Raw genomic sequence first — 12,397 nt, 5'->3', positions numbered from 1 at the left:
AGGCTTTTGGATTTGAATGGGCTCCTTGGGTTTGTTTGGAACTCAAAAGATTGTTGTTCCTTTCCTTCACAACTACAATTTTCAGGGCAAATCATTAAATGAAATATGTGTAACTCCCTGGGCGCGGTGGGGGCTGGGGGAGTGGCCCTGGCTAGTTTTGTGGTTCATTTTACCCTCTCAAACTCACATTAATGGGGTTTTCCTCCTTCATTTCTTCTTGTTTTTTTGGAAGTAAGGCCAGTCAGTGCTGAAAGAGATGACTTCTTAAGTTGTGGATTTTCAGAACGTTTTGTAATCTCTTTATCACACTGGAATTTTTTTGTTTTGAAGTAAGGCTTGTTTACCAGCTTCATCCCCTGGACCATCTTGGTAACTTTTTCCATTTGAAATTCCGATGCCCTCTCCCTCCAGGCTGATATGAAATGTTTGCTGCTGATGGTGACTGTGACTGGTTGGTGTGTAGACACATTTTACTTTTTCTGTTTACCTCAGGCCTTGGATGAAGTAATTGATCACTAAAGAACTACCGTGCTGGTGAGATGTGTAAGGTGAGCCGGCAGTTAAAAGGGATCGACCTTTTTTTCCTTTATTTTAATCAACTCGTGAGGGTTAGGCCGGGACTAAGTAATTTGATGGGGTCCACCTTTATTTTCCAAATCATTCATTCTGTCAGGTGGGCGTATAGGCGAGGCTAGGTTTTAGAAAGAAAAACACAAAAACAAAAACAAAAACAAACGTACCAAACTTTCTCAGTGGCTCCAACATATACTGCCCTGGTGGAGCTTACCCAGAGCCGCATACTGTTAGCAGCTGTCTTTGATCAGGATCTTCACCAGGGGTGCTTATAGCTTGCCTATTTAAATTTCCTTGTGTAATTTTAGTTGGATGTCTTCATTTTACCCATGTTTCGGTGTCCATGTGTAAGTCCACTTACTCTCCGTGGACAGTCAGGGATTGTGTCTGTGGGTCTTGTGTGCCCACAGACGGTGGGACTCTCGTGACGGACGTACACCATTGCCATTGCAAAGAATCATGTCAGGCAGATTGGTCACTCCTGCTTTTATTTTCTGAAAAATGGAATAGTACTGGTCTCTCTCATAGTTATTTTGAAATAAAAAGGATAGCGTCGAGTTTTGTTTCGCTTACTAAGGATAAGTCTGGTTTGTCATTATTTTCTGGTCACACTTGGTGTGTGAATTCAAAGCGTTGCTTTATTTAATGTAACTTCTAATGCTTTGGATTTAAAGGACATTGATCATCGTGTTAGTAAACAGTTGGCATTTAGCACATGAGGAAAAGGAGAAAAGTGTGCTAATTTTACATTTTCCACAAGCAATCTTCTGAACTTTAAACATATTTTACTATGATTTATTGAGAAAATTAAGTTATGGTAGGTTGGTTACCGCAGGTTTTTTTGTTTTGTTAGTTTTTTTTAACACATCTGGGTAGCATTTGGGTTTTGAAATTCATATCTATCACAACATCTGTTTAAGAAGAGTAAGCTGTGCTTTATTTTTTTTGCAGATTGAAGCATACAATTGACATTTTACCTTAAAAAAAAAAAAAACTCAGGAGAGAAGTGGACATAAACTAAGATACTTTTGTGAGTGCACGCATCACATTTGCTTGCATTTGAAACTCAGCAGTGCTTGTGTGTATTACATTTATTTTTATTCTTTGAAGAGCAAATGTGGATTTTAAAATTTATTTTCAGCTTATAGATGGAGGCATATTCTTGCCATAGGCTTCCCAATCTGAAACTTTTATCTTTTTTTAAAAAATTTACAGATTACTTTGTGGAAAGGAACCAGTGACCTGCTTTTTGGCCTCTGGTGATGTTCATTTGTAGTCTAAAATTTAATATTTAGAAATAAGTAATCTTGTGTGGCTAGTGTTGTTTGGCCTGTATTGTGTCAAGACGTTTTCCACAGTTTTCACACATGTGGACCATGTGAAGTGCTAGTATTCACTTCAAAGTGAAGTTAGTGGTTGGCCACCAAACAAGTTGTTACACAAATTCTTCTAAAATGGGAAATACCATAGTATTGAAGGTTGTGGCGAAGTAGAAGTCTGTGTCTTTGAGCTCAATAAAGACATAGCTTTTTTAGTCTGTCCTTTTGGCTGGGAAGCTAGGACACTATTTTTAGGTAAGGCTGTAGTTTTTGGGAGCCAGTAAGTAAGTACCTCTCTATCAGCTGGTAAACTTTTGCAATTGTTAGCAAGAAGTTTCATTTTCTGACACCATAAATATTTAATCTGCATTGTTTTAAAGTCCATATACATTTATGGAGTGTCCAGTGTTTTACCAGAGAGAGAGAGGACTGATGCCAAACAACAGGAGAAACCATTCCTACTTGCAAAGGGCCTTGTGCAGTTTAAAAATATACAGCATGTTCATGAATGGCTAAGAATATATTGCAGAGGGACTACAAATAAGTAGACCAGATCTTATACATGCATTTTTGTTTTCTCTTTAAGAACTAGGCTTGGTATTGGTATTAAACACAAATTAGTCTATAATTGTCCGTCAGACTATATTTAAGAGCCAAATATAGGCCCAGCATAAGACACAAGGTCCTTTGGCTGTTGTTTCAAATGCATAGAAGATTTTAGGGCCAAGTTTATCAACTCACATGGGAGGGGGAGGGGCTACTTAAAAATTATAAGCAAGTTGTTCTGGTTGTTTATTTTTGTAAACTTAGGTAAGTGTACATGCCAATATAATTTGTTTTCTAAGTAATATTTTGAAATGTCTTCTAGGAGAGAACTATGATATGTGTGGAGAGTGTGGCCACACCAGCTTACAGTTCACTTAAATTGATGGGTGTAGTCAGGATTATTTCTGTAGCATTGGCTAGAAGGAGCATAAAACACAGTGGTCTGTCACTTCAGTGGTGGCTGAGTAATACTTTTGAGTAATCGTGAATTTAATAGAGTTAATAATTCTTTAAAAAATAATATTGTAGATGTAGCATGGAGACTTTTAATTTACATATAATAATTTTTAAAAAGCTACCATCTGTTTAAAGCATTGAAAGTTTTTCAACATACTACCAAACAGTCATACCAATTTGTTTACTTGTGTCAATTGTACTGGGTTACTTTTTCCAAGAGCAGAAAATTGTCTGGTAAAACCAGAATTTGTATATTCATCTTGCTTTTGAACAAAAACAAATAAACAGAAAACCAAAACTAATTGATTCATCCACAAGGTTCTTCAAAGAGTACATAGCATATTTTTTGACTGAACCATTCTGAAATGTGAATGTTTGTGATTTTTGTTATTTCTGTGCCACATTTGAGGTGTTCTTGGCACATCTGAATTTGCCTTTTTGCTTTCTTTTGTGGAAATTCTTGTGAAAAATAGTCCTATAAGGCGAGCTTCCTATCAGTAGGCATTATGTGTAACTAATAATTGTTTTAAGATTTTTATTTTTATTCACTTATTTCATGCGTAACTGATGCATGCTTATAGGGAGCAAATATGAGCAGTACTTAAGTGTCTGAAGTAAAAATTGAATAAAAGGGAAAGTCTCTGTTCTCCTTCCTCCATCTTTAGTCGTGTTCTCCTGAGCTGACCATAGAAAACAGTTGGTGTCATTTGGCTTTTGGGAGAGCTCTCTGGTGCTGAGGTGTATTGGTAGCAGTGAGAGCAGAGGGAGAAATAGGGAAGGCCTGGCCACTGAACTGTTCAGGTGTCATGCAGGCGCTATTCCACTCATTTCCTGTGATGTTAAGTAATATTGATAATCTTAAACTACCAGCAGTTGAAGATAACGGCGATTGAAACACTCCAACGGTTAATTCCAGTGTCAGATTTGTAAAGTTTTTGATTTGTGGATATTTTAAGGAAATAAATATTTATGAATAGAAGTCATATAACTATAGGGCTGAGTTAATGGTGATAATTACCATCTGTGGGATTGTATCTACTGGTGGCTTTTTATAACTTATTATCTCTCCTTTAATTCTCATAACAACTCCAAATAGTTGTTGTTATTTACATTTTGCAAAGGAGGGAATGTAGATTAAATGTGAGCTAACATAACAGCACAATGCTGGTAAGGAGTGGTGCTGGTGTTCTGGCTTGGAGAGCCCGTGCTCTTTCCATTGTGCTCTCCTGCTTCTGTCCCGTCTGTCTTTATTCTCCAGACAAGGACTTTTAGGCCTGGAGAAGTCAGATGATTTGTCCAAGGTCACACAACTGAGTAGTAGCAACTTTAAACCAAACTTATATCTCTGGACTCTTATCTCAGAACTCTTGGTCCTGGCTGGTTATGCTACATATTTTTGAAATATTGTGGACCAAAAGACCATATGCTGTGAATATTGGATACAAATGCTTCAGCACTGTGTCAGCAATGGTATTTTCTACCCTGTGTTTAAAAGCTCCCGTCTCTCTCTTTCAGAAATTATAAAGAGCTCTGATGGGCTATTTGGGTGATACCCAGTGCAGTGAACTGCAGGTGAGTAAAATATATGAGAGCCTTGTTTAGAAAACAAGAACTTGGTAATGTGCGAGAAAGAGACAGGGGAGATCTCATCTAGATGAGAATTTCTGGCCAGAAAGTATGAGGTGGGACAGGGTGGAAGAGTGGTGACCTGAGGTGCGGGTCCTGACTGCAGTGGCTGCTTCTGGAACAGACTGGACGATGCCGAGCAGCCTCTGCAGAGACTGCCTGCCGCTTTGTCAGTCTGTATGAAGAGAAGTGAGGGTAGGTTAATCTTCCACTCTGTTCTGAATGAGTAACTGCACAGGGACTCAACCTATCAGCGTGATTGGAACTGGAGAGGTCCTTCAGTTTTTATGTCAACATTCTTGAGTGGTAATCACCCTATGCTCTGATGAACTTGGTTAACTATTAAATTGTTTGTTTTTTCTGTTATCTGCCATGCATATATTGTCATGAGTGACTATATATTTGCATCTTAGAGGATCTAGATATCGAGAATACATCAATAGGAACAAAAGTTTAAACTTTTCCCCTAATGGTTGTGTTCCCTCCACACAATGGTTGCAATAGTCCTTCAAATTATTTATCTTTTGCTGAAATGCTCTGCTACTAGTAAGTAAAGGAATACATATTATTTCACAGTAAGCTATCTTCTTGATTCCTTATAGTACTTTGATCATTCATTATTAGACTTAGAAAATGGTAATACTATAGAAAAACAATGAGAAGACTGTTTTCATATTGCCCTTGTGGGGCATCAGTGCTAAAATTATTTTTTGATTTATTTTCAATACTAGTCTTTAAACATGACCAGCTCTAGAAAACTTCATGTGTTAATAAAATGACTTGCCATCCTGCCTTTTGGAATCTGGCTGGGTAAGATTTATAAGACATTGCCAGCTACTTTTTACCCATCTCTTTTAAGCTGGAGTTTTTAGTTTTCTGTTCCTTATAGTTCAAATAACATTTTTCCCTTTTTAGGTCGATGCTCAACTACTGAGCCATGCCAGCCGGGCTTATTTTTTTTTTAAACATTTTTCCCTTTTTTAACTGTACCAGAGTCTCCTGGCCCCTAGTGCTTTCATTTGTCCACCAGTCCATACTGTTTTTTAACTGTGACAGTCCACCACTGAGCCAGCAAGTTCTTTGAGAATCCTGGAGACTTTAATGTGACCCTATTCTATACTTCTGGGATTTATAATTGGATTTGGGCTTGGCTACTTGCTTATTGCTCAAATATATCTGGTTGTAGGGATTCTTGAATATATACTTGTTTTGCACGATGCAGCCCCCACGGGTTCCTGGGGGTGATCTGAAGACCGGTTGAGGTGGCTTGTTGGTCCTTGGAAATCTGGGATCTGAGGTTGTCATAGTTATCATGATAAGGAGGGAGAGTAGGAGAGCTTCCAGTTAAGGCCAGAGTGAGCTGTACAAGGGAGGGGCGGACCTCTTCTTGAGACTATTTTAAGCTTGTATCGTGGAACCCCTCTCTCTCCTCAGTATGGTGTAACTTTCTTTCTTAAACTATGAGATAATTTAAGAATTGATATTAAATAGTTAAAATTTGGGTTATTACTCAAATAGTTGATTTTCTTTTTGGCATTCCATTAAAATACATTTTACTGTTTTTAAATTATGATGCATATAATTTGATTTTTTCTATTTATTAGATCATGAAACATTTCCATGTTAAAGGTGTCACTATTTTACTTTATATGATTACATTTTGAAAGGCTGCAAAATATTTCATCAAGTCATACTCTCATAGTTTACCTAAATCTTTTTATGTTAGATACTTATGCTGCTGGCTGGTTTTCAGTTAATACTTTAATCTACATTACTGTAGATATTATGTACTTTTTTCTGACTAATTATATCTCTAGGATAAAGTTTTGAGTACATTATTGTTGACATGGTAAGAATGTTTTTATGGCTTGCCATTCTGTTTTTCAAGAATATTTTACCAGTTTGTATTACTAACAGATACATGGATATTTCTGTTTCACGAAAACTGGACAGAAATACATTTTTCCTTAAAAGTTTTTGCTCATTTAATAGTGTAAAGTGGCACTTACATTTCTTTTTTCTACAATGTTGAATTTTGTCTTTGAACCTCTTCATATTGAATTGTTTGTTCATATTCTTGGCTATTTTATTCAATAAATTATTGATGTGGGCTTTGGATGATAAAGCAAGTATAACCAGGTAATAAACAGGTGATTATTAAAAAGATTACTAGAACACGTTCAGTGAAAATGTTCAAAGAGAGTCTGGTTTAGATGGTAAGTGATCTTGGGAATAGTGTTTGAAAGGGGAATAGGTGCAATTTTGCAGATATTTATTGGGCGTCCACTGTGTACCAGGAGTTGTTGCCTCCTCTGAATGCTTCTCAAGTTATCATCATGGCTTCTACCTTGTTGAAGGAGGAGGCTGCTTGATAATGCTTGAGGTTTGACCTATGGGGACTCTGGCTGCTGAAGACCCTTTGTGGCTGTTTGGAGGGCTGAGGGGATCACTAGACCATCTTTAACTCATTCATGGCAAATTCCACTATGCCATGGCACTCTCCTTAAGCAGCTCTGTTCTGAGGGATACAAAGATGAATAAAACATCATTCCTACAGATAAGGAGGAGTCATCTAGTAGGGAGAATAGGAGCACCAAAAAAATGAAAGGACCAATAAGCATTCGGTAAGTGCTACAAAAGGGGTTCAGACAAAGTGCTTAGGCAGTAAGTGGAGGGAGTGATACTGCCCTCTGGGGATGTGGAGAAACACTTGGCATTTACATTGTACTACTGTGCCAGTCAGAAGCAATAGAAAGAAGAGGGCATTCGGAGGGAAGGATAGCTTGAGCAAAGGCTGTGGGATGGTGTTGAAAATGAGGCAGGAAACTGCATATCCAAATTACCTAGATCCTGGGATACATAAAGGAACACAGTGGAAGGTGAGGCTGCCAAGTGATCAGGACTGGGTTTGGGAGGATCTTAAATGTCAGACTGAGGATCAGTATGATGGATTGGTAGTGTGGAGAAATTAGAAACAGGGACTTTGGTTCATAGTAATACTCCAAGTGAGGGATGATGAGGGCCTGAAGTGAATTGATGGCCTTGGGAATGGAAAGCAGGAGATGGATTTAAGAGATGTTTTGGAGGCTGAACAGAAAGATTTGGTCACTGATTAGAAAGGTAAGGGAACAGTCAGTTCTGTCTCAAGTCAGAGATGGTTGAAGTTTTTATGGTTGGGTGGCTGGCAGAATGGGGCATCAGGAATAGGGAAGTCAGGAGGAAGAACAGGTCTCAGAGGTTGAGAATAGAGAAAGATGAATTGGATTTTGTGTTGAGATTAAGGACCTAGTAGAAAGTCGAAATAAAAAATTTAATCCTTTAGGGCAGCGGTCACCAACCGGTGGTCCCGCGGACCACTGGTGGTCCGTGAGGTCCAAAAGGTTGGCGACCACTGGCTAAGGAAACCTTTGGAGCAACGGTCGCCAACCGATGGTCCGCGGACCACTGGTGGTCCGTGAGTTCCAAAAGGTTGGCAACTGCTGCTTTAGGGAACTGATGAGGAAGTTTGGGGCCCAGAGGCGTTAGATGGGTGGGTGAGGTCTCACACCAGTTAAAGCATAGCCTAGGCAAGCTTCCTGATTCCCAGTCCAGTTCTCTTCGCTGCTTCAGACTGAGAAGTGCTGTAGGTTCTCAGCTGTGGTGTTTTCCTCACACCTAGGTGTGCTCAGTAGAAAGTTGGAAGTGGGAGAGTTTATGTTGGGGAGTAAGGTCTTTATTTTTAATTATATTTTTCTTATGGAAACTTTCAGACATATATAAGTGGAAAGAAGACTATAATCAATCCCACTGACCCATTGTCCAATTTCAACATTTATTAATGTTGTTTCATCTATTTCTCCTCCCCATCAATTATATTGAAGCAAATGGGAGGTGTTCTGGTGACTTTAACCTTTGTGTATTTGCAGGTAAGGAGAATTGAACCGTTTGGTAGGGTATATTTCAAGCTTTCTGGGGTAGGGTCCAGAGTGAACAGAAGTAGGATTTACTTCCAGAATTCCTGTGTTGCCTCAGACTTTGTTTTAGGGCAGATCACATAAGTCCTCTGAGTCTTAGTTTGTCTGTGAGGTGGAGATATCATCTTCAGTGAATCACTTGAACTAACTTAGGTAAAAACCCTCCATGAACTCTAAACTTTGAGGCTAAAGTATTATAGAGATTTTAGTGCTGCTCCTTTGGGCTTCTGTGTTGCTGGCATGAAGTTTATATTATTCAACAAATTTTTATTATTCAACAAATACTTGTTATGTCAGGCCTCTGGGGCTTCAACAGTGAACAAAACAAAATCCCAGCTCTCATGGAGTTATGTTCCAGATCCAGAGGATAATAGTTTTATAGTGATTAATAGTTGTTATAGCTAATACTTTTATAGTAATTAGTGGAGGCCAGGCACTGTTCTAAGTGATTTCATTTTTTAACCTACTTAATTCTTGCAACAATCCTGTGAGGTTTGGAGATGAGACAAATTTGTATGCAGATTGCCTCAGGTCGCAATGCCAGGATTCAAATTCAGGCAGATCTGGCTTCAAGCCTGTACGCTTAACTCCTGTGTCATAGAACATCTTTAACTCAGTAATGGCATACTAGTGTTTGATACAAGTAAAAACGTTAGGTCCAGATCAAAACAAATAAACATTCTCTTCTTGTAAAAGACAAAATAAAATGGAAAAAAAAGGCAGTAGTTCTCTGTGGATAATATTCTTTTATAGAAAAATATTTTTTTTCTTAACTTTCTATAGGCTTCGCCAGTTTCTTTCTTTCTTTAGATACAAATGGTCACTTCAGTGGGAGGCAATTAAGTTATCTTTCTGCTGGCCCTTGAGCAGGATCTCTTCTTGAATGAATTCCCTGCTTGCTTATAATTCTCTTTTCCCCTTCCTTCCACTCCCCCCTTTCCTTACCTTGAGGTAATTCCCTTTTCTGATCTCTCCTACTCTCTGTTCTTCCTTTTTCTCATAGCTGTGCTCTGCCTTTTCAGTCCCAGCTTTTTGCCTTCTTGTCCCTCTCCTGCCTCTGCCAGCTTTCTCAACTTATGCTGTGCTTTGACTTTTCTAAGTTGATTAAATGGGGCTAATATTGGGACTAATTTTCCACCTCAGCTCAGTCCTCCTTCATGGGCAGGGCATATTGGGAAATGGGTATATATTGATTTCAGAAAGGGAGAGAGAGATAGAAACATCAACGATGAGAGAGAATCATTGATTGGCTGCCTCCTGCACGCCCCGTATTGGGGATAGAGCCCACAACCCGGGCATGTGCCTTTGACCAGAATCGAACCCGGGACCCTTCAGTCCGCAGGCCGACATTCTGTCCAACTGAGCCAAGCCGGCCTGGGCTATACTCACTTTTAATATTTTGTTTCATATGTCTCAGCTTTTTATGTAAACTATTCAGTACACACAAATACACATTTTATACAAATGGGATTATACATCATATTATTTTGTAGTCTGTTATTTAGAAGTCAGATTACCCTATAAATAGTATTTTGTAACGTGCTTTGTTACTTTACATCTTTCCAATAATCCCTGTTCTTTTTTTTGATATATATATTTTTATTGTTGATAGTATTATTGATGTCTCCCATTTCCCCCCTTTACCCTCCTCCTCCCTGCCCCTAACCCTCCTCCTAGGTCTTCAACACCCTATTGCCCAAGTCCATGGGCTATGCATATAAGTATTTAAGTTCTTTGGTTTATCCCTCCCCCCCGCCCCCCCCCCCCCATCTCCACATCGAGGTATGTCAGTCTGTTCCATGCCTCCCTGTTTTGGGTCTTATTTTGTGGTCAATTCATTTTCCAATAATCCCTATTCTTAACACTGTTTCTGTAGAAACTCTTCTGAGTTTCAAACATTGATTTGAAAATGTTGTTTTAGAAAATAAGGATGATGATAATGATGGTGGTGGTAGTGCCAGTGGTACCCTTTTGTTTTAATTATGCCATTGGCTCTTTTATATTGATTTATGTTTTATTTATAAAGGTCACCTGTTTTAGCTATAATAATAAAAGTGTAATATGCTAATTAGACTGGATGTCCTTCCGGACGACCTTCCGGACAAAAGCCAGGGCTGTGAGGGAAGCCCGAGTCCCAGGTGCCAGAGGGAAGCCGGTACTGGGGGGAAGGAAGGCCTACTCTTGCACACATTTCATGCATCGGGCCTCTAGTATGATAATGTATTTGTAAGTCTAAGCAGATAACATGGAAGAGAAAATGAAATACAAAGAATAGAAGATGTTTTGTTTTTTTTAAAATATATTTTATTGATTTTTTACAGAGAGGAAGGGAGAGGGATAGAGAGTTAGAAACATCGATGGGAGAGAAACATCGACCAGCTGCCTCCTGCACACCCCCTACTGGGGATGTGCCCGCAACCAAGGTACATGCCCTTGACCGGAATCGAACCTGGGACCTTTCAGTCCGCAAACTGACGCTCTATCCACTGAGCCAAACCGGCTAGGGCGAAAATGTTTTATAATAAAATATTTTGGCAAACAACAACCTTTTCTAGAAATCATCTTTTACTATAATTTGCCTGCTTTATAAATATGGATTTTTGTTTTTTCAGCATATTAAATGATTTGGGAGGGGGCTCAAACTCTTCAGGAAATAATTTGGAGTAATTGAAACCAAGAAAGCTATCTCCAGAATTGCTGGCAGTTCTAAAATGGGTCAGGGAAAATCAAAGTAATAGATGGGGGAAAATCTCAAATTTAGCTACTGATATAACTTTTAAAAAAATGTAGTTCTTGTTTTTTATCATTTTAGTCACTAAAACAGATGGTAGCAGGTCCATCGGGATATTTCTTTTATGTATTTAAAAACTTTACTTTGCTATATTGAATTTTATTCATTTTGGAATTTTATTCATTTTCATTAGGAGAGTTTACTTCTTTATGAAAGAGATTATTTAAAATAGAATATGATTGATGATCTTAGTTTCTAGTTTTCTTAGTATGGGTAGCCTCTCTTCTAATGCTTCTTGCATACTCAGTGACTTTATGAGTTTTAGAGAAAAATGCAAGTCTGGCTGAATATTAACATAGTACAATAAATAAAATTTTATTACTTTGCAGAATATTTTGTCTATGTATCTCATACAACCACATCACAGGTTCCAGTTTTGGATAAAAACAGATAAATTTAAAGATAATACAACATTCCTCTTTATGGCATTCTAGTGAGAACTGAATTTGGTATAGGATAGTTCTTGGAATGGTTGGAATTTAGGTTATTTTAGATCCTCTCTGTGGGAAATTCAATTAAAGTATTTATTAAGTGGTTGTAGTGAATTGAATGCTTGTCATGGGGACATAAATGCTATAAAATGTGACTTATTTATAAGGTAGTTATGTTGAGCAGTTAAGGCATCTGACATGATATATTTAATGCAAGATAATAGATGATTACGAGGCTAGATTAGTCTGTACGAAGTAATGGTGGTTTTGGGAGGAGAGCATTTTTATTTTTAAAAAATCTGTATTGTTGAAAGTATTGCATTTGCCCCCTCTTTGCCCCATTGTCTCCCTCTAGTAGTCCACCCCTGCCCTCCACCCCAGATCTGTGTCCATGGGTTATGCATATATGCATACATGTTCTTTGGTTGATCACTTCCCACCCAGTCTCCCTCCCTACCTTCTCTCTGAGATGCCACAGTCTGTTCTATGCTTCTGTGTCTCTGGATCTATTTTGTTCATCAGTTTATTTTGTTCATTAGATTCCACATATGGGTGAGATCATGTGATACTTGTCTTTCTCTGACTGGCTTATTTCGCTTAGTACAGTGGTCGGCAAACTGCGGCTCGCGAGCCACATGCGGCTCTTTGCCGCCTTGAGTGTGGCTCTTCACAAAAATACCAACTGTGGACGCGCACGTACAG

At 38.5% G+C, this 12,397-nt stretch overlaps 1 protein-coding gene across 9 annotated transcripts in view; it reads left to right on the top strand.

Annotated features, from left to right (window-relative positions):
* The window catches only part of HELZ (helicase with zinc finger), a 126,037-nt gene that overhangs the window by 904 nt on the left and 112,736 nt on the right, over positions 1-12,397 (top strand). For 3 of the 9 annotated variants that reach the window (XM_014458892.2, XM_023756978.1, XM_023756974.1), the window contains exons 1-3: positions 220-369; positions 493-548; positions 4,410-4,466. The exons of 1 other annotated variant lie outside the window; for it this stretch is intronic. The gene's annotated coding sequence lies outside the window, so the exon portion shown is untranslated. Of the gene's footprint in view, positions 1-218; positions 370-489; positions 549-4,409; positions 4,467-12,397 lie in introns of those variants that run through there. 5 more of the 9 variants (XM_023756977.1, XM_014458893.2, XM_014458890.2 and 2 more) reach the window with 4 other exon arrangements.

This window comes from Myotis lucifugus, unplaced genomic scaffold (genome assembly GCF_000147115.1).
Source record: "Myotis lucifugus unplaced genomic scaffold, Myoluc2.0 scaffold_100, whole genome shotgun sequence".
Classification (NCBI taxonomy): domain Eukaryota; kingdom Metazoa; phylum Chordata; class Mammalia; order Chiroptera; family Vespertilionidae; genus Myotis; species Myotis lucifugus.
The sequence above is the reverse complement of the archived record's forward strand: the minus strand, read 5'-3'. Positions and strand labels throughout refer to the sequence as shown.